This window comes from Arachis hypogaea, chromosome 19 (genome assembly GCF_003086295.3).
Source record: "Arachis hypogaea cultivar Tifrunner chromosome 19, arahy.Tifrunner.gnm2.J5K5, whole genome shotgun sequence".
Classification (NCBI taxonomy): Eukaryota; Viridiplantae; Streptophyta; class Magnoliopsida; order Fabales; family Fabaceae; genus Arachis; species Arachis hypogaea.
This window is the reverse complement of record NC_092054.1, coordinates 107,939,410-107,967,215: the sequence shown is the minus strand read 5'-3', so window position 1 is coordinate 107,967,215 and position 27,806 is coordinate 107,939,410. Positions and strand designations below refer to the sequence as shown.

General features: G+C 39.0%; 2 non-coding genes across 2 annotated transcripts; both read right to left on the bottom strand.

Annotated features, from left to right (window-relative positions):
- Positions 1–10,847: 10,847 nt before the first annotated feature.
- Positions 10,848–10,955, bottom strand: LOC112781527 (small nucleolar RNA R71). Its single transcript, XR_003192301.1, has one exon. It is a non-coding gene; the product is annotated as a small nucleolar RNA R71 (small nucleolar RNA).
- A 9,775-nt stretch (positions 10,956–20,730) lies between these two features.
- Positions 20,731–20,838, bottom strand: LOC112780825 (small nucleolar RNA R71). The gene has a single exon (XR_003191638.1). It is a non-coding gene; the product is annotated as a small nucleolar RNA R71 (small nucleolar RNA).
- Positions 20,839–27,806: the final 6,968 nt, after the last annotated feature.

The window sequence follows — 27,806 nt, the reverse complement described above, 5'->3', positions numbered from 1 at the left end:
AATCAAGAGAACCATCAAGAAGTCAAAAGGCTCTTCAAGTGTGGTTCCACCTCCAAATGATCATCCTTTGGCAAGGTACTTTGCCTCTAATGAAGATCTTCAATTCTATGAGGCAAGGCTCGCCGGAAGAAAGGAAATTCCTCCGAGGTATTTGGATCCGACCCTTCTTGTCATTCATAAGTTTGATACTCTTAAGGCTATTCTAGTTCATCAAGGCCTCATGGATTTTGTTCAAATTAAGAGTAAATATTATCCAGATTTAGTTGCCATAGCCTATAGTACACTCATGATTGAGATTGATGAGGAAGATGAATCAAATTTCACATTATTCTTCAAGATAGGAAGAAAGGATTATAGGCTAGATGGTGATGAGTTAGCCACCATTTGGGAGTTGCCAAATCAAGGTGACTTGTTTCAAGGTGGTAAAACCCCAATTGATGAATGGGGTTATTCAAAGGACAATGCCATGCATTTGTTCAACCTTGTACAAGGAGCTCACTCCAAAATTAGTTGCAATTCAATGAGTGCGGAACATAGAACTTTGTTATATCTAGTCACCTATATATTGCAACCTAGAATATCCGGGCATGCGAATGTAAATGATGAAGATTTGATTGTCATGTGGGCTATGATGAATGGGATTAAGATTAATTGGCCATACTTTATAGTACAACATATGATTAGGCTCAAGATGAAGGATAGGAATGGTGGATTAGGATTCCTTTGCCTATGGTCTAAAGTCTTTGATTATGTTGGTATTGATGTATCAAATGAGATTGCCAAGAAAGTACCACCTCAATCTTGTATCAACACTCATCTTCTCAACAAAATGGGAAGAAGAAATGTTGATGAACAAGGTCCTCAAGAGCAAGCTCCTCCACAAGCACCTCAAGAACCACCCTCCTTAGTTGATGTAATGAGAGAATTACAATCCATCAACCAAAACATCCAAAGGATTGAAGTAGAGCATGGTAGGCAACTTGAAGCACTTAATCGTCGTGTGTCTCGTGTAGATCATCGCACGGGTCGCTTGGATCGTCGTATTGATGACTTATATGAGCATTTCGGCATCCACCTACCGTATGAAGAGGATAATGATGATGATGAAGACCAAGATTGATTGTCTCCTCTTCATCAAGTCACTTTTTATTGCTTTATGTTTATTTGATTATATGAACTGTTAAACTAACTCCTAGTAAGCTAAGGATTTCTATTATGGTTTAAATACTTTGATATTTCCTTCATAATTTTGTTTAATGATTAATGCTTGTATGATTATTTGGTGAATAACTCAAAATAGGCTTGGTACCCCTATTTTAAGTTAATGTGCATGCTTTAATATATTTCACTTCTTTAGGGGGAATTATGCATGCTTGTTATATATATAAAAAGAGGAAATCAAATTCTTTTTGAAAGGGGAAATATCTCATCCTTGAAATTAATAGAGAAATTGAACTTAAAAAAATTCATTGTTTTATGCATGCTTCTATGACACATTTCAAACTCCTTTCTTTTTGATAATGTCAAAAGGGGGAAGAGAGAAGTTTGAGGATATTTGAAATTTTAAACTTTTGTTTGAGGATTTGAAAAGAAGAAATAAGTTTGCGAAACAATGATTTCAAAAAAGACTTCCGCTAAGCAAAAACTTTGATATCTAAATCGTTTTCTTTGATAAACGCCCTTTAAGGGAACAAATGCACATATCTAGGGGGAACTCCTGCAAATTTTTTTTGTGAAGTCTTCTCCAAAGCTTTCTATAAAACAAAGTGCATTATTGTTGCTTTCAAAATCATTTATAAATGCATATCCTCAAAATTGGTTTGTCATTATCAAAAAGGGGGAAATTGTAAATCATGTTGCTTGTATGCGAAGTTTGTATTCGTAGGTTTTGATGAATGACAAACCAACAAACGACATGAATGACAAACCAACAAACAACTTGAATGAACAAGCATGTTGAAAGATCAACCAACATTCAATGTTGAGGAATGAAGAGTTGAAAGCAACACAACAACAACAAGAAACTCAAGTCCACAACATTTGAAGACAAGTATAGTGTCTTAGAACTTAGGTAACTTCTTGTTAAGAACCAATTGCTAAATCTCTCAACACACACTCACAAAATGTTTTGATTATCATATCATATGCACATCTTGCAATTCGATGCTAGCCAAATGGTTTAAAACTTGTTTTCAAAGGTACAAAAGCATAGGAATTGACTCCAACAAGTTTGAGATCAATCCTAAGTATTTTTAAGTGATTTTAAGCCATTCTTTAAGGTTTGCATCGATGCACACTCATCTTGCATCGATGCAAAGCATGCGACGACTTGTTGCATCGATGCAAAGATGTTTGCATCGATGCAACCTAGCTGAAAATTCAAATTTCAGCATCAAAGACACATTTGCATCGATGCAAAGTGTTATGCATCGATGCAAATGATTCAAAAACATAAAAAAACGGCTAGTTTTGACAAAAAGGCTCCATCCCATTAACTCCCCAACGTTTCTAAGGTTTGGGGAGTCTATAAATAGATCGATTGAAGCCTTATTTCAGATATGTGAGTATTTGCAAACTATCTTGTTCATATTCTTTCATTCTACACATTTTTTAAGGTGTTATAATACACAATTTGAGAGAGCAATATCAATTGGTTCAATAGTGCTAAACTTGTAATCATACACTCTTCTAGAGAGTACTCATTTCATCTCAACAATTCTTTGAGAATTGTTTTCTTGTAACACTTTGTAAATTGGAGTGTGATCTCCAAGGTTGAGTCAAGAGTTATAAACACTATAGTCGGTGAGAATACCAAAGAGGTATACTAAGTACTCAAGGCAAATCTTAGAGAAGGTATCTCTAAGTGGAGAGGGTTAGTATACGAGTGGTGATCATATACCGTGAGGTGTTAGAAACTAAGGACTCGGATTGTAAAAGGTTTTGCGCGAGCGCCTTGAAGCTTGGCAATAGTGGAACTTCTCAATAGCGATTGAGAAAGAAAGTGGACGTAGGACAAGGATTGTGCCGAACCACTCTAAATAGCGTTTGCATCTCTCCAAACTCATCTCTTCAATATTATTGTCTTTTACCTTTGAGCAAATAAATTGTGATCGAAAAGTAGCTTCGTAAGTACTTAAGGAGTAGCTTAAGTCCGATTGGTGAAAAGCTTGATCAATTTATTTGAGTTGGTGTCTATTGGAAAGTAAAAGCTCCTTATAAATGCTTAGCAATTGAGTTAAGCTCTTGGAAAAATACTAGTACAATAACACTTTTGTATATTGTCTTTAACTTTCGCAAAAAGATTCATTGTTGTTGCAATACTCAATTCACCCCCCCTCTTGAGTAATTGTGCATAGGTTCTACAGACTATACGGCTAGTACTTCGGCCTCTCTTGAGGAACATACCGAATTACTAGACGGTACCGAGAGTGACTTGGAGTCTGCTACTTCCTATTCTTCTATTGGCACTACTAATACATCTTTGCATCCTACAAGTGAACCATACATGGCGGATCCACGACAGACACTTTGCATGAGCAAGGAGCTCCGGATCTCATACTTCAACCTTTGTAAGCAAGGTATCCCAACCTTGATCCGAATTTTGAGTTAAAGAGTAGCTTGATACATCAACTTCCTAAGTATCATGGGTTGCCGGGTCAAGACCCCATCCGACATCTAAGAGACTTTCAAGTTGCTTGTTCTACGACTCGAAGGCATGGAGCCGATGAGTTGGCTATTATGGTTTTTGCCTTTCCCTTCTCTCTTGAAGGGCAAGCAAAGACATGTTTTTATTCGCTACCGGATGAGATTGTGACCAATTGGAATTTTTTGAGAAGAGTTTCTAGATAAGTTCTTCCCACCGGAGAAGACCGATTACGTCCGAAAGGAGATCTCGGGTATAATGCAAAGGGACCAAGAGAGTTTATATGAGTATTGGACTCGATTCAAGAGGCTATTGGAATCTTGTTCACACCATGGATTGAACACTCACTTGCTCATTAGTTACTTCACCGGAGGTGTTTGTGTGGAAGATAGAAGATTGCTCACCGCTTCTAGTGGTGGTTCTCTTTCAAAAAATAAGACGGAGGGAGAAGCTTGGAAATTGATAAATGATGTTGCCGAGGCTACACAACACGTAAGGGTGAGAAGTAATCCTCTCAAGGGTGTGGTAGAACCATCCCCCTCCGAAGCAAGCTTGACCAAAGCACTTGGGGACATGACCACTATCCTCACGCAAATACAAAAAGATCAAAAGGAATACTACTCTATCCAAGCCATCTAAGCTCCACCCCTAGTTGCTCAACTTGAAGGCCCTTATAGGATTTGTGGTTTGTGCTCTAGCCCCACACATTACACTGATCAATGCCATCAAATTCAAGAGGAGCATGCCCTTGTCGTGGCCAATGTGAATTACAACAACCGTCCACCCTATCCTTCTCAAGGCCAAAACAACTACTCTCATGGTAGTAATCAAAATCAAGGGTGGAGAGATAATGTACAAGGGAGCAATCAAAACCAAAGATGGAACAACTCTTCTTATCATCACAACAACAACCAATCTTCATCCCAATACCACCATAACAACAACAACCACCAAGCCAACCAAAATCACCACAACCAAAACCAAAGCAACTACACCAAACACCAAGCACCACACCATAGACAACAATCCAACCAAACCTCTTCATCTTTCACCAATCAAGTTGATGAGCTTAGAGCCGCTATGGAGAAACGGGACGAGAGCAACAAGGCTCAATTTGATGCCTTTGGCGCTCAATTGGCCAACCTCGCCGACATGCTTTCAAAGATGTCCATGCCCTCCTCCAACAACAACACCAACCAACCCTCAAGCTCTTCTAACCTTCCATCCCAACCCCTTCCAAACCCCAAGGGCGGTCTCAACTCTATCACCCTACGGTTGGGGACTACATTGGAGGAGATACCTCCTAGGGTCATGGAAGACATTCATGAGAAAGAAGTGGTTGTTGAAGCTTCGCATGAAGAAGAGGAGGTGGACAAAAGGCACGAGGATGAAGGAGTTAGCCTTAAGGAACCCAAGAGGAAAGCTATAGTGGATGAGTCCATTCCTATCACATTCCCTTCCATGGTGAAGAAAGCAAAGAAGACCCCGGAATTTGATTTGAACATGCTTCAAGTGTTCAAGAAGGTTGAGGTAACCATACCACTTCTTGATGCTATCCAACAAATTCCGAAGTATGCAAAATTTTTGAAAGATTTGTGTACACACAAGGATAGGATAGGAGAATTAGAGACATTATCGTTGGGTAGTTCGATTTCTTCCTTGATGGAGCGTATTCCAAAAAAATATGGTGACCCTGGGCCTTGTTTGGTGTCTTGTTGTATTGGTGGGCACACTTTTCATGGCTGTATGTGTGATCTAGGAGCTTGCGTAAGCATCATGCCGCTTTCTATCTTTGTGCAGTTGATTTTAGCTCCATTAAAGAAGTCGGCGGTGAAGTTTGCATTAGCCGATAAAAGTGTGATCACTGTGATGGGAATAGCAGAAGATGTACTTGTGGCAATCAAGGACTTGGTCTTTTCGGTTGACTTTTACATCCTTGAAATGCCCCCAACAGAAAATAGAAGCTCATCCTCTATTCTACTTGGTAGACCCTTCCTTAAGACCTCTAAATTCAAGTTAGATGCCTTCACCAGCACATATTCCTTTGAGGTTGGAGACAAGACTATCAAGTTCAATTTGGAGGAAGCCATGAAGCATCCTTCCGAAGAGCATTCCGTTCTTCGATGTGATGTAATCGATGAAGTGGTAGCAAAAGTGTGAAAAGAAGACTACAACAAGTTATGCTACCCTATTGTTGAAGAGACGGATGACCAAGAGGATGAACAAGAGAAAGTTATTGAGAATGAACGCCATGAGCTTGATGAAAAGGAACCTTAGCTTGAGGCAAAGAGTGAACTGAAGCATCTTCCATCTCATTTGAAGTATGCTTTCTTAGAGAACAACCAAAGGTTTCCGGTCATTATTGCTAGTGAGCTTTCTAGTGAAGAGGAAGAGAAGCTCCTAGATGTTCTAAGAAAGTACAAGAAGGCAATTGATTGGAGCCTAGCCGATATTGTGGGGATTGACCCCCGCAAGTGCATGCATCATATATTTCTCCAAGAGGGAGCTAGGACGGTTAGGCAACCGCAAAGGAGACTCAACCTAACCATCCTCGATATGGTAAAGAAGGAGGTCACTAGTCTACTTGATGCGGGTATCATATACCCAATTTCTGACAGTGAATGGGTGAGCCCGGTCCAGGTTGTTCCCAAGAAATCGGGCATCACTGGGATTAAAAAGGATGATGGTGGAGTGGTCACCAATAGAGTACAAAATGCGTGGCGAGTGTGCATCGATTATAGATGATTGAATGCCACTACAAGGAAGGACCACTACCCTTTGCCCTTTATCGACCAGATGTTGGACCGTTTGGTGAGTAAATCCCATTATTGTTTTCTTGATGGATTCACTAGTTACTTCCAGATTCACGTTGCCCCTGAGGATCAGGAAAAGACCACATTCACTTGCCCTTTTGGCACCTTTGCCTACAAAGGATGCCATTTAGACTATGTAATGCACCTGCAACTTTTCAGCGGTGTATGACAAGTGTCTTTTCCGATCTAATAGAGAATTGTCTAGAAGTCTTTATGGATGACTTTAGTGTTTATGGAACTTCATTTTATTGTTGCTTAGAGAACTTGGCCAAGGTCTTGGCTAGATGTGTTGACACTAACCTTGTCTTGAATTTTGAAAAATGCCACTTTATGGTAAGACAAGGCATAGTGTTAGGGCATGTAATATCTCATCCGTGAGGGAGGTCCGCTCGTTTTTAGGATATGCAGGATTCTACAGGCGCTTTATTAAAGATTTCAGCAAGATTGCTTTGCCATTGTCGCGCCTACTCCAAAAAGATGTGGACTTTGAGTTTGACAGTGCACGTGTGAGTGCATTTGAAGAGCTAAGGAGAGTTCTTACCACAGCACCGATTGTGCGAGGCCCCAACTGGATGCTACCGTTTGAGATAATGTGCGATGCGTCAAACCATGCTATAGGTGCCGCGCTTGCACAACGCGATGGTAAACTCCCTTATGTCATTGCTTACTCTTCTAAAACATTAGATGCAGCATGATGAGCGGATAATTTATACGCTTTTTGGCATTGTTTTTACATAGTTTTCAGTATAATTTTGTTAGTTTTTAGTATGTTTTTATTAGTTTTTAAATAAAAATCACATTTCTGGACTTTACTATGAGTTTGTGTATTTTTCTGTGATTTCAGGTATTTTCTGGCTGAAATTGAGGGACCTGAGCGAAAATCAGATTCAGAGGTTGAAGAAGGACCGCAGATGCTGTTGGATTCAGACCTCCCTGCACTCAAAGTGGATTTTATGGAGCTACAGAACTCCAAATGGCGCGCTCTCAAATGCGTTAAAAAGTAGACATCCAGGGCTTTCCATCAATATATAATAGTTCATACTTTACCCGAGTTTAGACGACGCAAACTGGCGTTCAACGCCAGTTCCATGCTGCATTCTGGAGTTAAACGCCAGAAACAGGTTACAAATTGGCGTTCAACTCCAAGAGAAGCCTCTACACATGTAAAGCTCAATGCTCAGCCCAAGCACACATCAAGTGGGCCCCAAAAGTGGATTTCTGCATCATTTACTCATTTCTGTAAACCCTAGTAACTAGTTTAGTATAAATAGGACTTTTTACTATTGTATTTACATCTTTGGATTATCTTTAGTTTTATCTTTAGATCACGTTTGGGGGCTGGCCATTCGGCCATGCCTGAACCTTCATCACTTATGTATTTTCAACGGTAGAGTTTCTACACACCATATATTAAGGTGTGGAGCTCTGCTGTTCCTCATGGATTAATGCAAATTACTACTATTTTTCTATTCAATACAAACTTATTCCGCTTCTAAGATATTCATTCGAACTTCAATGTGAATGTGATGATCGTGACAATCATCATCATTCCTAACTTATGAACGCGTGCCTCACAACCACTTCCGTTCTACCTTAGATTGAATGGGTATCTCTTGGATATCTAATACAGGGGACCGAGTCTGAGATATTAGAATCTTCGTGGTATAAGTTAGAACCCATGGATGGCCATTCCTGAGATCCGAAAAGTCTAAACCTTGTCTGTGGTTCCGAGTAGGATCTGGGAAGGGATGGCTGTGACGAGCTTCAAACTCGCGAGTGCTGGGCGTTGTGACAGACGCAAAAGGATCAATGGATCCTATTCCAGTATGATCGAGAACCGACAGATGAATAGCCGTGCTGTGACAGAGCATCTTGGACCATTTTCACTGAGAGCATGGGATGTAGCCATTTACAACGGTGATGCCCTACAGAAAGCTTGCCATGGAAAGGAGTAGGAATGATTGGATGAAGACAGCAGGAAAGCAGAGGGTCAGGAGGAACGAAAGCATCTTTATACGCTTATCTGAAATTCTCACCAATGAATTACATAAGTATCTCTATCCTAGTTATATTTTATTTATCTTTTACTTATCAATTCATAAAACCATTTGAATCCACCTGACTGAGATTTACAAGGTGACCATAGCTTGCTTCAGACCGACAATCTCCGTAGGATCGACCCTTACTCACGTAAGGTTTATTACTTGGACGACCCAGTGCACTTGCTGGTTAGTTGTGCGAAGTTGTGATAAATAGTTGAGATTACAATTATGCGTACCAAGTTGTTGGCACCATTGATGATCACAATTTCGTGCACCAAGTTTTTGGCGCCGTTGCCGGGGATTGTTCGAGTTTGGACAACTGACGGTTCATCTTGTTGCTCAGATTAGGTAACTTTATTTTAATTTTAACCTTTTTGTTTTTATTATTCTTATTTTTGAAAAAATAAAAAAAATATATTTTTTTATTCAAAATTTTTAAGAATGAATTCTAGAGTTTCATGAAGCACGTTGAAGCCTGGCTGGCTGTAAAGCCATGTCTAATTTATTTGGACCGTGGCTTCCACTTATCAGCATATAAAGTTGGATGAAGTATCAGCTGTTGTATGTCTGATTTGTATCTGCTGAAGCTTGGCTGGCCATTGGCCATGTCTAGTGTTTTGGACCAGAGCTTTTACTGAAAGCTTGGCTGGCTAGTAAGCCATGTCTAATTCCTGGATTGGAGCTTTAGACTAACAGTGCAAGATTCCTGGATTTCCTATTAAAAATTTTGAAATCCTTATTTTTCTTTTTTCAATTAAATGTTCGAAGAAATATACAAAAAAAATTAATAAAATCATAAAATCAAAAATATTTTTGTGTTTCTTGATTGAGTATAGAGTCAATTTTTAAGTTTGATGTCAATTGCATGTTTATTTCTTTCTTGCATTTTTCGAAAACTCATGCATGGTGTTCTTCATGATTTTCAAGTTGTTCTTGGTAAGTCTTCTTGTTTGATCTTTAAAATTTCTTGTTTGGTGTTTCTTCTTGTTTTTCATATGCATTCTTAAATTATTAGTGTCTAAAGAATAAAAAAATTTTTAAGTTTGGTGTCTTGCATATTTATCTTTTCTTAAAAATTTTCAAAAGTAAGTCTTGATGTTCATCTTGATCTTCAAAGTATTCTTGGTGCTCATCTTGACATTCAAAGTGTTCTTGCATATTTTTCTTGTTTTGATCCAAAATTTTCATGCATTGAGTCTTTTTGATATTTTTCTCTTTCATCATTAAAAATTCAAAAATAAAAAAAAATATCTTTCCCTTTTTCACTCATAAATTTTCGAAAATTTGAGTTGACTTTTTCAAATTTTTTTAAAATTTAGTTGTTTCTTATGAGTCAAATCAAATTTTCAATTTAAAAATTCTATCTCTTTCAAATCTTTTTCAATTAACTACTTGACTTTTTGTTTGATTTTAAAAGTTTACTATTTCAATCATATCTTTTTCAAAACTATCTAACTAACTCTCTCTTTCTAATTTTCGAAAATCCATTCCCTCTTTTTCAAAATTCATTTTTAATTAACTAATTGTTTTAACTTTTAATTTAATTTCATTTTTTTAAAAATTTTTGAATTTTAATTTTAATTTTAAATTAAAAACAAAACTATTTTTCTTTTCTTTTCAATTATTTTCAAAAATTTCCTCTCTCATCTCCTTCTAATTATTTATTTATCTACTAACACTTCTCTTCTTCTTAAAAATTCGAACCCTCTCCCTTTTTCTGTGTTCGAATTTCTTTTTTTCTTCTACTCACATAAAGGAATCTCTATACTGTGACATAGAGGATTCTATATTTTCTTTGTTATTTCCTTCTTTGTCATATGAGCAGGAACAAGGATAAGAACATTCTTGTTGAAGCTGACCCTGAACCTGAAAGGACTCTGAAGAGGAAGCTAAGGGAAGCTAAAAGCACAACTCTCTGGAGAAAATCTGACTAAAAATTTCGAAAAAGAAGGAGACATGGCCGAAAATAATAACACTGCAAGGAAGATGCGTGGTGACTTTACTGCACCTAATTCCAATTTACATGGAAGAAGCATCTCAATCCCTGCCATTGGAGCAAACAATTTTGAGCTGAAACCTCAATTAGTTTCTCTGATGCAACAGAATTGCAAGTTTTATGGACTTCCATCCGAAGATCCCTTTTAGTTCTTAACTGAATTCTTGCAGATCTGTGATACTGTTAAGACCAATGGAGTTGATCCCGAGGTCTACAGGCTTATGCTTTTCCCATTTGCTGTAAGAGACAGAGCTAGAATATGGTTGGACTCTCAACCTAAAGACAGCCTGAACTCTTGGGATAAGCTGGTCACGGCTTTCTTAGCCAAGCTCTTTCCTCCTCAAAAGCTTAGTAAGCTTAGAGTGAATGTTCAAACCTTCAGACAGAAAGAAGGAGAATCCCTCTATGAAGCTTGGGAGAGATATAAGTAACTGACCAAAAAGTGTCCTTCTGACATGCTTTCAGAATGGACCATTCTGGATATATTCTATGATGGTCTGTTTGAATTATCAAAGATGTCATTGGACCATTCTGCAGGTGGATCCATTCACCTAAAGAAAACGCCTGCAGAAGCTCAGGAACTCATTGACATGGTTGCAAATAACCAGTTCATGTACACTTCTGAAAGGAATCCTGTGAATAATGGGACGCCTATGAAGAAGGGAGTTCTTGAAATTGATACTCTGAATGCTATACTGGCTCAGAATAAAATATTGACTCAGCAAGTCAATATGATTTCTCAGAGTCTGAATGGAATGCAAGTAGCATCCAACAGTACTCAAGAGGCAGCTTCTGAAGAAGAAGCCTATGATCCTGAGAACCCTGCAATAGTAGAGGTGAATTACATGGGTAAATCCTATGGAAACACCTATAATCCTCATGGAGAAATCACCCAAATCTCTCATGGAAGGATCAACAAAAGCCTCAACAAGGCTTTAATAATGGTGGAAGAAACAGGTTTAGCAATAGCAAGCCTTTTCCATCATCCACACAGCAACAGACAGAGAATTCATAGCAGAATCCATCTAGCTTAGCAAATATAGTCTCTGATCTATCTAAGGCCACTTTAAGTTTCATGAATGAAACAAGGTCCTCCATTAGAAATTTGGAGGCACAAGTGGGCCAGCTGAGTAAAAGAGTCACTGAAACTACTCCTAGTACTCTCCCAAGCAATACAGAAGAAAATCCAAAGAGAGAGTGCAAAGCCATTGATTTAATTACCATGGCCAAACCTACAAGGGAGGAGGAGGACGTGAATCCTAGTAAGGAAGACCTCCTGGGACGTTCAGTGATCAATAAGGAGTTTCCCTCTGAGGAACCAAAGGAATCTGAGGCTCATCTAGAGACCATAGAGATTCTATTAAACCTCCTTATGCCATTCATGAGCTCTGATGAGTATTCTTCTTCTGAAGAGAATGAAGACGTTACTGAAGAGCAAGTTGCCAAGTACCTTGGTGCAATCATGAAGCTGAATGCCAAATTATTTGGTAATGAGACTTGGGAAGATGAACCTCCCTTGCTCACCAATGAACTGAGTGATCTGGATCAACTGAAATTGCCTCAGAAGAAACAGGATCATGGAAAGTTCTTAATACCTTGTACCATAGGCACCATGACCTTTGAGAAGGCTCTATGTGACCTTGGGTCAGGGATAAACCTCATGCCACTCTTTGTAATGGTGAAACTGGGAATCTTTGAGGTGCAAGCTGCCAGAATCTCATTAGAGATGGCAGACAACTCAAGAAAACAGGCTTATGGACAAATAGAGGACGTGTTAGTAAAGGTTAAAGGCCTTTACATCCTTGCTGATTTCATAATCCTAGACACTGGGAAGGAAGAGGATGAATCCATCATCCTTGGAAGACCCTTCCTAGCCATAGCAAGAGCTGTGATTGATGTGGACAGAGGAGAGTTAGTCCTTCAACTGAATGAGGACAACCTTGTATTTCAAACTCAAGGATCTCCTTCTGTAACCATGGAGAGGAAGCATGAAAAGCTTCTCTCAATCCAGAGTCAACAAAAGCCCCACAGTCAAACTCTAAGTTTGGTGTTGGGAGGTCCCAACAATGCTCTGAACATCTGTGAGGCTCCATGGGAGCTCACTGTCAAGCTATTGACATTAAAGAAGCGCTTGTTGGGAGGCAACCCAATGTTATTTAATCATATCTAGTTTATTTTCTCTTTGTTATTTCATGTTTTATTAGGTTGATGATCATGTGGAGTCACAAAAACTACTGAAAAATAAAAAATAGAATGAAAAGCAGCATTGAAAATAGCACACCCTGGAGGAAAGCAGTCTGGCGTTTAAACGCCAGAAACAAGCATCTGTCTGGCGTTTAATGCCAGAAACAGGCACCAAGCTGGCGTTTAACGCTAGAAACAAGCATCTACCTGGCGTTAAACGCCATAAACAAGCTACATTTGGGTGTTTAATGCCAGAAACAGGCAGTAGTCTGGCGTTAAACGCCAGGATTACACAGCAAGGGCGTTTTACACGCCTAATTAGAGCAGGGATGTTAAGTCCTTGACCCCACTTGATCTGTGGACCCTACAGGATCCCCTCAGGATATGTGGACCCCACAGGATCCCCACCACTTCTTCTCTCCTCTTCACACCTTTTCATAACTCTCTTCCCCAAAATAACCTCCACCAATCACCTCCAATTCCTCTCCAAAACCATCATACAGCCACCTACACCCACCCACTCAAATTCAAACCATCACTCCTTCCTTTTCACACATTATAACCACCTTAAACCCCTAGTGGCCGAACCATTCACACACCTCTAACTCCTCCATCTTTTCTTCTTCTCATCCTTTCTTTCTTCTTTTGCTCGAGGACGAGCAAACCTTCTAAGTTTGGTGTGGTAAAAGCATTGCTTTTTTTTTCCATAACCATTTATGGCACCTAAGGCCAGAGACATCCTCATTGAAGAGGACAAGCCCATCACTAAGAAAAGGATGGAGCAAATAAGAGATCATGGACCTCAACATGAGCATGAGGAAATTCCTCACCATGAAATCCCTGAGATGCCTCAGGGGATGCACTTTCCTCCACAGAATTATTGGGAGCAAATCAACACTTTCCTAGGAGAATTAATTTCCAACATGGGACAACTAAGGATGGAGCACCAAGAGCATTCCATCATCCTCCATGAAATTAGAGAAGATCAAAGAGCTATGAGGGAGGAGCAAGAAAAACAAGGAAGTGACATAGAGGAGCTCAAGAGCACCATTGGTTCTTCAATAAGAGGAAGACGCCACCCTCACTAAGGTGGACTCATTCCTTAATCTCATTGTTTATTTATTTTCCTGTTTTTTTTTTATTTTTGAGCTTTATGTTTTATTTATGTTTGTGTCTTTACTATATGATCACTAGTGTCTAAGTGTCTATGCCTTAAGGTTATGAATATGAATCCATCACTTCTCTTAAATGAAAACTGTTTTAAAAACAAAAGAACAAGAAGTACAGGGTTTCGAATTCATCTTTGAAACTAGTTTAATTATTTTGATGTGGTGACAATACTTTTTGTTTTCTGAATGAATGCTTGAACAGTGCATATGTCTTTTGAAGTTGTTGTTTATTAATGTTAAATATGTTGGCTCTTGAAGAATAAGGAAAAAAGGAGAAATGTTATTTGATAATCTGAAAAATAATAAAAATGATTCTTGAAGCAAGAAAAAGCAGTGAATACAAAAGCTTACAAAAAAAAAAAAGAAAAGAAAAAAAAATAGCAAAAAAAAAAGAAAGAAAAAGAAAAAGCAAGCAGAAAAAGCCAAAAGCTCTTTAAACCAAAAGGCAAGAGCAAAAAGCCAATAGCCCTTAAAACCAAAAGGCAAGGGTAATAAAAAGGATCCAAGGCTTTGAGCATCAGTGGATAGGAGGGCCTAAAGGAATAAAATCCTGGCCTAAGCGGCTAAACCAAGCTGTCCCTAACCATGTGCTTGTGGCGTGAAAGTGTCAAGTGAAAACTTGAGACTGAGCGGTTAAAGTCAAGGTCCAAAGCAAAAACAGAGTGTGCTTAAGAACCCTGGACACCTCTAATTAGGGACTTTAGCAAAGCTGAGTCACAATCTGAAAAGGTTCACCCAGTTATGTGTCTGTGGCATTTATGTATCCGGTGGTAATACTGGAAAACAAAGTGCTTAGGGCCACGGCCAAGACTCATAAAGTAGCTGTGTTCGAGAATCAACACACTGAACTAGGAGAATCAATAACACTATCTAAACTCTGAGTTCTTATAGATGCCAATCATTCTGAATTTCAATGGATAAAGTGAGATGCCAAAACTATTTAGGAGGCAAAAAGCTATAAGTCCCGCTCATCTGATAAGAACTAAGTTTCATTGATATTTTGGAATTTATAGTATATTCTCTTCTTTTTATCCTATTTGATTTTCAGTTGCTTGGGGACAAGCAACAATTTAAGTTTGGTGTTGTGATGAGCGGATAATTTATACGCTTTTTGGCATTGTTTTTACATAGTTTTCAGTATAATTTAGTTAGTTTTTTGTATATTTTTATTAGTTTTTAAATAAAAATCACATTTTTGGACTTTACTATGAGTTTTTGTGTTTTTCTGTGATTTCAGGTATTTTCTGGCTGAAATTGAGGGACCTGAGCAAAAATCAGATTCAGAGGTTGAAGAAGGACCGCAGATGCTGTTGGATTCTGACCTCCTTGCACTCAAAGTGGATTTTCTGGAGCTACAAAACTCCAAATGGTACGCTCTCAATTGTGTTGGAAAGTAGACATCTAGGGCTTTCCAGCAATATATAATAGGCCATACTTTGTCTGTGTTTAGACAACGCAAACTGGCATTCAATGCCAGTTCGATGCTGCATTCTTGAGTTAAACGCCAGAAACAGGTTGTAAAGTGGAGTTAAACGCCAGAAACAGGTTACAAACTAGCGTTCAACTCCAAGAGAAGCCTCTACACGTGTAAAGCTCAATGCTCAGCTCAAGCACACACTAAGTGGGCCCCAGAAGTGGATTTCTGCATCATTTACTCATTTCTGTAAACCCTAGTAACTAGTTTAGTATAAATAGGACTTTTTACTATTGTACTTACATCTTTGGATTATCTTTAGTTTTATCTTTAGATCACGTTTGGGGGCTGGCCATTCGGCCATGCCTGAACCTTCATCACTTATGTATTTTCAACGGTAGAGTTTCTACACACCATAGATTAAGGTGTGGTGCTCTATTGTTCCTCATGGATTAATGCAAAGTACTACTATTTTTCTATTCAATACAAACTTATTCCGCTTCTAAGATATTCATTCGCACTTCAATGTGAATGTGATGATCGTGACAATCATCATCATTCCCAACTTATGAACGCGTGCCTGACAACCACTTCCGTTCTACCTTAGATTGAATGGGTATCTCTTGGATATCTAATACAGGGGACCGAGTCCGAGATATTAGAATCTTCGTGGTATAAGTTAGAACCCATGGATGGCCATTCCTGAGATCCGAAAAGTCTAAACCTTGTCTGTGGTATTCCGAGTAGGATCTGGGAAGGGATGGCTGTGACGAGCTTTAAACTCGCGAGTGCTGGGCGTAGTGACAGACGCAAAAGGATCAATGGATCCTATTCCTGTATGATCGAGAACCGACAGATGAATAGCCGTGCTGTGACAGAGCATCTTGGACTATTTTCACTGAGAGGATGGGATGTAGCAATTGACAACGGTGATGCCCTACTTAAAGCTTGCCATGGAAAAGAGTAGGAATGATTGGATGAAGACAGTAGGAAAGCAGAGGGTCAGGAGGAACGAAAGCATCTTTATACGCTTATCTAAAATTCTCACCAATGAATTACATAAGTATCTCTATCCTAGTTATATTTTATTTATCTTTTACTTATCAATTCATAAAACCATTTGAATCTGCCTGACTGAGATTTACAAAGTGACCACAGCTTGCTTCAGGCCGACAATCTCCGTGGGATCGACCCTTACTCACGTAAGGTTTATTACTTGGACGACCCAGTGTACTTGCTAGTTAGTTGTGCGAAATTGTGATAAATAGTTGAGATTACAATTGTGCGTACCAAGTTGTTGGCGCCATTGATGATCACAATTTCGTGCATGATGAGCGGATAATTTATACGCTTTTTGGCATTGTTTTTAGTATGTTTTTAGTAGGATCTAGTTACTTTTAGGGATGTTTTTAATAGATTTTATGTTAAATTCACATTTCTGGACTTTACTATGAGTTTGTGTGTTTTTCTGTGATTTCAGGTATTTTCTGGCTGAAATTGAGGGACTTGAGCAGAAATCAGATTCAGAGGTTGAAAAAGGACTGCTGATGCTGTTGGATTCTGACCTCCCTGCACTCAAAGTGGATTTTCTGGAGCTACAGAACTCGAAATGGCGCGCTTTCAATTGCGTTGGAAAGTAGACATCCAGGGCTTTCCAGAAATGTATAATAGTCCATACTTTGGCCAAGAATTGACGATGTAAACTGGCGTTCAACGCCAGCCTTCTGCCCAAATCTGGCGTCCAGCGCCAGAAAAGGATCCAAAACCAGAGTTGAACGCCCAAACTGGCACAGAAACTGGCGTTCAACTCTACAAATGGCCTCTGCACGTGCTACACTTAAGCTCAGCCCAAACACACACCAAGTGGGCCCCGGAAGTGGATTTATTCATCAATTACTTACTCATGTAAACCCTAGTGACTAGTTTATTATAAATAGGACCTCTTACTATTGTATTGGACATCTTTGATCAGTTGTATGCTATCTTAGATCACAATAGGGGGCTGGCCATCTCGGCCATGCCTGGACCTTCACTTATGTATTTTCAACGGTAGAGTTTCTACACTCCATAGATTAAGGTGTGGAGCTCTGCTGTTCCTCAAAGATTAATGCAAAGTACTTCTATTTTCTATTCAATTCTTCTTATTTCGCTTCTAAGATATCCATTCAAACCCAACAACGTGATGAAGGTGATGATTATGTGTGACGCTCATCACCATCTCCCCTATGAACGCGTGCCTGACAAACACTTCCGTTCTACGTGAATTAAGCTAGAATGAGTATCTCTTAGATCTCCTAACCAGAATCTTCGTGGCGTAAGCTAGAATGATGGCGGCATTCAAGAGAATCCGGAAGGTCTAAACCTTGTCTGTGGTATTCTGAGTAGGATTCAATGATTGAATGACTGTGACGAGCTTCAAACTCGCGATTGTTGGGCGTTAGTGACAGACGCAAAAGGAGGATGAATCCTATTCTAGCATGATCGAGAACCGACAGATGAATAGCCGTGCCGTGACAGGGTACGTGAGCATATGATTCACTGAGAGGAGGGGATGTAGCCACTGACAACGGTGATGCCCTTGCATACAGCCAGCCATGGAAAGGAGTAAGACTGATTGGATGAAGATAGCAGGAAAGCAGAGGTTCAGAGGAACGAAAAGCATCTCCATTCGCTTATCTGAAATCCCTGCCAATGAATCTACATAAGTATCTCTATCCCTATTTTATTAATTAATATTTGAAAACCACATAACTGTTTTATATCCGCCTGACTGAGATTTACAAGGTGACCATAGTTTGCTTCAAGCCAACAATCTCTGTGGGATCGACCCTTACTCACGTAAGGTTTATTACTTGGACGACCCAGTACACTTGCTGGTTAGTTGAACGGAGTTGTGTCCACACATAGTAAAGAGCCATAATAATGATTCCATACAATAAAGAGTATTACATTAATGTGATCACAATTTCGTCCACCAAGTTTTTGGCGCCGTTGCCGGGGATTGTTTGAGTTTGGACAACTGACGGTTCATCTTGTTGCTCAGATTAGGTAATTTTCTTTTTATTTTATTTTCAAAAATTTTTCAAAAAAAATTTCTAAAATTTTCTCATCTGTTTTCGAAAAAAAAAAATTAAAAATGTTTTCAAAAATAAATTATTCTATGGCTTCAAAATTTTAAGAATGAATTCTAGTGTTTCATGAAATATGTTGAATCATATCTGGCTGTAAAGCCATACCCAAACTACTTTGGGATTGGTATTCAACTAATCACTCCAGCCCATGTAATTATATGTTGCAGCCTGGCTGGCTGTAAAGCCATGTCTAATTCTTTTGGATAGAGCATGTTAGGCTTGTCATGTCTGAATTACACTCATATTTTGATTAAAGCTTGGCTGGCTATTAAGCCATGCCTGACCCTTTGATTGGAGCTTTAAGACTAACATGGCAAGATTCCTGGAATTCATATTAAAAATTTTGGAATCCTTATTTTTCCTTTTAATTTTCGAAAAATATAAAATAAAAATCCAAAAAAATTAGAAAATCATAAAAATAAAAAATATTTTCTATTTCTTGTTTGAGTCTTGAGTCATGTTATAAGTTTGGTGTCAATTGCATATGCATCTAGCATTTTTTTTTCGAAAATTTCATGCATTCATGGTGTTCTTCATGATCTTCAATTTGTTCTTGGTAAGTCTTCTTGTTTGATCTTGATGATTTTTTTTTTTGTTTTGTGTCTTTTCATGTTTATCATATGCATTCTTGAATTCTTAGTGTCTAAGCATTAAAGAATTCTAAGTTTGGTGTCTTGCATGTTTTCTTTGCATTAAAAATTTTTCAAAAATATGTTCTTGATGTTCATCTTGACATTCAGAGTGTTCTTGGTGTTCATCTTGACATTCATATCATTCATACATGCATTCATTGTTTTGATTCATAAATTTCATGCATTGCATCTTTTTAGTGTTTTTCTCTTGCATCATAAAAATTCAAAAATAAAAAAAAATATCTTTCCTCTTTTCTCTCATCAAATTCGAAAATTTGGATTGACTTTTTCAAAAACTTTTAAAATCAAATTGTTTCTCATGAGTCAAATCAAATTTTCAATTTGAAAATCTTATCTTCTTCAAAATCTTTTTCAAAATCAAATCTTTTTCAAAATTCTTAGTTATTTTCGAAAATTCCAAAAATATTTTTCAAAAATCTTTTTCTTATTTTTATACCAAATTTTCGAAAATAACATAATCAATTAATGTTTTGATTCAAAAATTTGAAGTTTGTTACTTGCTTGTTAAGAAAGATTCAAACTTTAAGTTCTAGAATCATATCTTGTGATTTCTTATGAATCAAGTCATTAATTGTGATTTTAAAAATCAAATCTTTTTCAAAACTAATTTTATCATATCTTTTCAAAAATATCTTCTTATCTTATCTTTTTCAAAAATATCTTTTCAAAATATCTTTTCTAACTTCCTAACTTCTTATCTTTTCAAAAATTTGTTTCAACTAACTAACTAACTTTTTGTTTGTTTCTTAACTTTTTCAAAACCACCTAACTAACTCTCTCTCTCTCTCATTTTTCGAAAATATCTCCCCCTTTTTCAAAAATTTCTTTTTAATTAACTAATTATTTTTATTTTTTATTTTTGAATTCAAAAATTTTCGAAAAATACTAACTAATTTTCAAAAACCAATTTTCAAAAATCACTAACTCTTTTTCAAAATAATTTTCGAAAATTATTCCTCCCCCATCTCATTCTATTTATTCATTCATATCCTAACATCTCATCTCACATTCCAATCCTCACAGTTGTGTTTCTTCCTTTACATCACATCCTTTATCTCCCCCTCTTCTTCTACTTACAAAGGGATCCCTATACTGTGGTATAAAGGATCTCTATTATTATTATCATTTTTCTGGCCATTCTTCCTTGTCATATGAGTAGGAGCAAGGATAAGAACATTCTTGTGGAAGCAGATCCAGAACCTGAAAGGACTCTGAAGAGAAAATTAAGAGAAGCTAAAATACAGCAATCCAGAGATAACCTTTCAGAAATTTTCGAACAGGCAGAGGAGATGGCAGCCGAAAATAATAATAATGTAAGGAAGATGCTTGGTGACTTTACTGCACCTAATTCCAATTTACATGGAAGAAGCATCTCCATTCCTGCCATTGGAGCAAATAACTTTGAGCTGAAACCTCAATTAGTTTCTCTGATGCAGCAGAACTGCAAGTTTCATGGACTTCCATCTGAAGATCCTTTTCAGTTCTTAACTGAATTCTTGCAGATATGTGATACTGTTAAGACTAATGGAATAGATCCTGAAGTCTACAGGCTCATGCTTTTCCCTTTTGCTGTAAGAGACAGAGCTAGATTATGGTTGGATTCTCAACCTAAAGACAGCCTGAACTCTTGGGATAAGCTGGTCACGGCTTTCTTAGCCAAGTACTTTCCTCCTCAAAAGCTGAGCAAGCTTAGAGTGTATGTTCAAACTTTCAAACAGAAAGAAGGTGAATCCCTCTATGAAGCTTGGGAAAGATACAAACAGTTGACCAAAAAGTGTCCTTCTGACATGCTTTCAGAATGGACCATCCTGGATATATTCTATGATGGTTTATCTGAGCTATCAAAGATGTCACTGGACACCTCTGCAGGTGGATCCATTCACCTAAAGAAAACGCCTGCAGAAGCTCAAGAACTCATTGACATGGTTGCTAATAACCAGTTCATGTACACTTCTGAAAGGAATCCTGTAATCAATGGGACGCCTATGAAGAAGGGAGTTCTTGAGGTTGATACTCTGAATGCCATATTGGCTCAGAACAAAATATTGACTCAGCAAGTCAATATGATCTCTCAGAGTCTGAATGGAATGCAAGCTGCATCCAACAGTACTCAAGAGGCATCTTCTGAAGAGGAAGCCTATGATCCTGAGAACCCTGCAATAGCAGAGGTAAATTATTTAGGTGAACCTTATGGAAACACCTATAACTCAACATGGAGAAATCATCCAAATTTCTCATGGAAGGATCAGAAGCCTCAACAAGGCTTTAATAATGGTGGAAGAAACAGGTTTAGCAATAGCAAACCTTTTCCATCATCAACTCAGCAACAGACAGAGAACTCTGAACAAAATGCTTCTAATTTAGCAAATCTAGTCTCTGATCTATCTAAGGCCACTGTAAGTTTCATGAATGAAACAAGGTCTTCCATTAGAAATCTGGAAGCACAAGTGGGCCAGCTGAGTAAAAGGATCACTGAAATCCCTCCTAGTACTCTCCCAAGCAATACAGAAGAGAACCCAAAAGGAGAGTGCAAGGCCATTGACATAAGCGCCATGGCCGAACCTGTAAGGAGAGGAGAGGACGTGAATCCCAAGGAGGAAGACCTCCTGGGACGTCCAGTGATCAATAAGGAGCTTCCCTTTGGGGAACCAAAGGACTCTGAGGCTCATCTTGAGACCATAGAGATCCCATTGAACCTCCTTATTCCCTTCATGAGCTCTGATGAGTATTCCTCTTCTGAAGAGAATGAGGATGTTACTGAAGAGCAAACTGCCAAGTTTCTTGGTGCAATCATGAAGCTAAATGCCAAATTGTTTGGCATTGATGCTTGGAAAGTTGAACCTCCCTTGTTCATCAATGAACTAAGTGATCTGGATCAACTGACATTACCTCAGAAGAGACAGGATCCTGGAAAGTTCATACTACCTTGTACCATAGGCACCATGATCTTCAAAGCTCTGTGTGACCTTGGTTCAGGTATAAACCTCATGCCCCTCTCTGTAATAGAGAAACTGGGAATCTATGGGGTGCAAGCTGCTAAAATCTCACTAGAGATGGCAGACAGCTCAAGAAGACAGGCTTATGGACACGTAGAAGATGTATTGGTAAAAGTTGAGGGCCTTTACATCCCTGCTGATTTCATAGTCCTGGATACTGGAAAGAAAGAGGATGAATCCATCATCCTAGGAAGACCTTTCCTGGCCACAGCAAGAGCTGTGATTGATGTTGACAGAGGTGAAATAGTCCTTCAAGGGAATGAGGACTCCCTTGTGTTTAAAACTCAAGGATCTCCCTATGCAACCATGGAGAGGAAGCAGGAAAAGCTTCTCTCCAAGCAGAGTCAACCAGAGCCCCCACAGTCAAACTCTAAGTTTGATGTTGGGAGGCCACAACCAAACTCTAAGTTTGGTGTTGAACTCCCATATCCAAACTCTAAGTTTGGTGTTGGAGAGTCTCAACAAAGCTCTGCACATCTGTGAGGCTCCATGAGAGCCCACTGTCAAGCTATTGACATTAAAGAAGCGCTTGTTGGGAGGCAACCCAATGTTTATCTAATTCTTATTTTTATTGTTTTCCATGTTTTCTTAGGTTCATGATCATGTGGAGTCACAAAATAAATAAAAAAATCAAAAACGGAATCAAAAATAGCAGAAGAAAAATCACACCCTGGAGGAGCATCTGTCTGGCGTTCAAACGCCAGAACAGAGCATAGTTCTGGCGTTCAACGCCAGAAATGGCAGCAAAGGGGCGTTGAACGCCCAAAATGGGCACCAACCGGGCGCTGAACGCCCAGAGTTGTGTGCAAGGGTATTTTGCATGCCTAAATTGGTGCAGGGATGTAAATGCCTTGACACCTCAGGATCTGTGGACCCCGCAGGATCCCCACTTTACCTCCTCATAATCCTAGTTTTTATTTCCACATCTTCTTCTTCATCTATTCCTTCTTCTTTTGCTCGAGGGCGAGCAACATTCTAAGTTTGGTGTGGTAAAACAATTATGTAAAGGATCTATAGCTCAGTGGTAAAACATTTGACTGCAAATCAAGAGATCCCTGAGATACCTCAGGGGATACATTTTCTTCCACACAATTATTGGAAGCAACTAAGGGTGGAACATCAAGAGCACTCCATCATCTTTCATGAAATCAGAGAAGATCTAAAAGCAATGAAGGAGGAGCAGCCAAGGCAAGGAAGAGACATAGAAGAACTCAAGGACATCACTAAGGTGGACTCATTCCTTGTTCTTACTTTCTCTGTTTTTCGTTTTCTATGTTATGTGCTTATCTATGTTTGTGTCTTCATTACATGATCATTAGTAGTTAGTAACTTTGTCTTAAAGTTATGAATGTCCTATGAATCCATCACCTCTCTTAAATGAAAAAATGTTTTAATTCAAAAGAACAAGAAGTACATGAGTTTCGAATTTATCCTTGAACTTAGTTTAATTATATTGATGTGGTGACAATGCTTCTTGTTTTCTGAATGAATGCTTGAACAGTGCATATGTCTTTTGAAGTTGTTGTTTAAGAATGTTAAATATGTTGGCTCTTGAAAGAATGATGACTAGGAGACATGTTATTTGATAATCTGAAAAATCATAAAAATGATTCTTGAAGCAAGAAAAAGCAGCAAAAAAAAAAAAAAAAACAAACAAACAAACAAAGCTTGCAGAAAAAAAAAGAGAATAAAAAAAAATTATAGAAAGAAAAAGAAAAAGCAAGCAGAAAAAGCCAATAACCCTTAAAACCAAAAGGCAAGGGCAAATAAAAAGGATCCCAAGGCTTTGAGCATCAGTGGATAGGAGGGCCTAAAGGAATAAAATCCTGGTCTAAGCGGCTAAACCAAGCTGTCCCTAACCATGTGCTTGTGGCGTGTAGGTGTCAAGTGAAAACTTGAGACTGAGCGGTTAAAGTCAAGGTCCAAAGCAAAAAAAGAGTGTGCTTAAGAACCCTGGACACCTCTAATTGGGGACTTTAGCAAAGCTGAGTCACAATCTGAAAAGGTTCACCCAATTATGTGTCTGTGGCATTTATGTATCCGGTGGTAATACTGGAAAACAAAGTGCTTAGGGCCACGGCCAAGACTCATAAAATAGCTGTGTTCAAGAATCATCATACTGAACTAGGAGAATCAATAACACTATCTGAACTCTGAGTTCCTATAGATGCCAATCATTCTGAACCTCAATGGATAAAGTGAGATGCCAAAACTATTCAAGAGGCAAAAAGCTATAAGTCCCGCTCATTTGATTGGAGCTATGTTTCATTGATAGTTTGGAATTTATAGTATATTCTATTCTTTTTATCCTATTTTGATTCTCAGTTGCTTGGGGACAAGAAACAATTTAAGTTTGGTGTTGTGATGAGCGGATAATTTATACGCTTTTTGGCATTGTTTTTAGTATGTTTTTAGTAGGATCTAGTTACTTTTAGGGATGTTTTTAATAGATTTTATGTTAAATTCACATTTCTGGACTTTACTATGAGTTTGTGTGTTTTTCTGTGATTTCAGGTATTTTCTGGCTGAAATTGAGGGACTTGAGCAGAAATCAGATTCAGAGGTTGAAAAAGGACTGCTGATGCTGTTGGATTCTGACCTCCCTGCACTCAAAGTGGATTTTCTGGAGCTACAGAACTCGAAATGGCGCGCTTCCAATTGCGTTGGAAAGTAGACATCCAGGGCTTTCCATCAATGTATAATAGTCCATACTTTGGCCAAGAATTGACGACGTAAACTGGCGTTCAACGCCAGCCTTCTGCCCAAATCTGGCGTCCAGCGCCAGAAAAGGATCCAAAACCAGAGTTGAACGCCCAAACTGGCACAGAAACTGGCGTTCAACTCTACAAATGGCCTCTGCACGTGCTACACTTAAGCTCAGCCCAAACACACACCAAGTGGGCCCCGGAAGTGGATTTATTCATCAATTACTTACTCATGTAAACCCTAGTGACTAGTTTATTATAAATAGGACCTCTTACTATTGTATTGGACATCTTTAATCAGTTGTATGCTATCTTAGATCACAATAGGGGGCTGGCCATCTCGGCCATGCCTGGACCTTCACTTATGTATTTTCAACGGTAGAGTTTCTACACTCCATAGATTAAGGTGTGGAGCTCTGCTGTTCCTCAAAGATTAATGCAAAGTACTTCTATTTTCTATTCAATTCTTCTTATTTCGCTTCTAAGATATCCATTCAAACCCAAGAATGTGATGAAGGTGATGATTATGTGTGACGCTCATCACCATCTCCCCTATGAACGCGTGCCTGACAAACACTTCCGTTCTACGTGAATTAAGCTAGAATGAGTATCTCTTAGATCTCCTAACCAGAATCTTCGTGGCGTAAGCTAGAATGATGGCGGCATTCAAGAGAATCCGGAAGGTCTAAACCTTGTCTGTGGTATTCTGAGTAGGATTCAATGATTGAATGACTGTGACGAGCTTCAAACTCGCGATTGTTGGGCGTTAGTGACAGACGCAAAAGGAGGATGAATCCTATTCTAGCATGATCGAGAACCGACAGATGAATAGCCGTGCCGTGACAGGGTACGTGAGCATATGATTCACTGAGAGGAGGGGATGTAGCCACTGACAACGGTGATGCCCTTGCATACAGCCAGCCATGGAAAGGAGTAAGACTGATTGGATGAAGATAGCAGGAAAGCAGAGGTTCAGAGGAACGAAAAGCATCTCCATTCGCTTATCTGAAATCCCTGCCAATGAATCTACATAAGTATCTCTATCCCTATTTTATTAATTAATATTTGAAAACCACATAACTGTTTTATATCCGCCTGACTGAGATTTACAAGGTGACCATAGTTTGCTTCAAGCCAACAATCTCTGTGGGATCGACCCTTACTCACGTAAGGTTTATTACTTGGACGACCCAGTACACTTGCTGGTTAGTTGAACGGAGTTGTGTCCACACATAGTAAAGAGCCATAATAATGATTCCATACAATAAAGAGTATTACATTAATGTGATCAGTGCACCACAGCACAATCCAACTATACCACTACAGGAAAGGAACTCCTAGCTATTGTTCATGCTTTAGATAAATTTAGATCTTATTTGCTAGGGTCCAAGATAGTGGTATACACGGATCATGCAGCTTTAAAGTACTTATTGACAAAGAGTGAGTCAAAACCTAGACTCATACATTAGATCTTGCTCTTGCAAGAATTCGACATTGAGATTAGGGATCAGAGTGCGTCTCAAAACTTAGTTGTGGATCATTTAAGCCACCTTGAGAATTTAAAATTTGACCCATTTCCGATCGATGACTCATTCCCATTGGATAGTTTGCACCAACGGCGAACTACTTGGTTGCAAAAATCTTCCCTCCTAACTTTTCTAAACACCAAAGAGACAAGATGAGGAGTGATTCCAAATATTACATTTGGGATGACCCTCACTTGTGGAAGAGGAGAGTAGACCAAGTAATTCGAAGATGTGTTCTGGAATCTAAAATTCAACCCATTCTTGAAGCTTGCCATTCGTCCAAATGTGGTGGCCACTTTGGCCCACAGTGGATAGCTAAAAAGGTGTTGGATTGTGGATTCTGGTGGCCAACCTTATTCAAGGATGCTAACCGGTTCTATGTGTCTTGCCATTAGTGTCAGAAGTCAGGAAATACGTCCCAAAGGGATGAGATGCCTCAGCAACCTATGTTATTCTGTGAGATATTTGATATATGGGGCATTGACTGTATGAGACCATTTCCCAACTCAAGTGGGTACTTGTATATTCTGTTAGCGGTGGACTACGTGTGAAAGTGGGTAGAAGCAATACCTACCCGCCTTGACGACGCTAATATCGTCATTTCTTTTATTAGAAATCACATTGTATGCCGTTATGGGTCACCACGAGCAATCGTGAGCGACCAAGGATCCCACTTTTGTAACAGGAAAGTAGAGGCACTGCTCAAGCGCTATGGGGATTTGCATAAGGTTGCCACTTCTTATCACCCATAGACCAACGGACAAGCGGATGTATCCAACCGGGAGATTAAGAGAATCTTGGAGAAAGTGGTGAATCCACAAAGGAAGGATTGGAGCCTCCGGTTAGGAGATGCACTATGGGCGTATAGGACGGCCTACAAGACTCCGTTGGGGATGAGTCCCTTCCGGATCGCCTATGGTAAAGCATGACACCTTCCGGTGGAAATTGAGCATAAAGCCTATTGGGCGGTAAAGCAGTGCAACATGGATTTAACCAAGGCGGTTGTGGCCAGGAAATTACAGCTAGAGGAGCTCGAGTATTTGAGGAACGAAGCATATGAGAATTCCTGGATCTACAAGGAAAAGACTAAAGCATTTCATGACCATCACATCCGGAAGAAGGATTTTCAAGAAGGTGATGAGGTTCTCCTCTACAACTCGAGACCTAGATTCATGCCTGGCAAGCTCCGTTCTGATGGGAAGGACCCTTCAAGGTGAAGGAGATAAAGCCCTATGGGATGGTGGAATTGTTTGATCCTAAAGGTGAAGCAACTTTCAAGGTGAATGGACATAGAGTGAAGAAGTACCATGGCTACAAGCTCCTAAAGGAACTAGAGGTGTTCCTACTAACGGATGCACCTAGAGAAGGAGAAGCTTGAGTGACTGATCGTCCAACTTAAGGACGTTAAAGAAAAGTGCTTGGTGGGAGGCACCCCACCGTGGTAAGATCTTCCTTGTGTATACCTTCTTGTTTTTAGCTCTAGATTTTTGTACATTTTGTGACTTCTTGATGTTGTTGATTGCATAGGAATGCT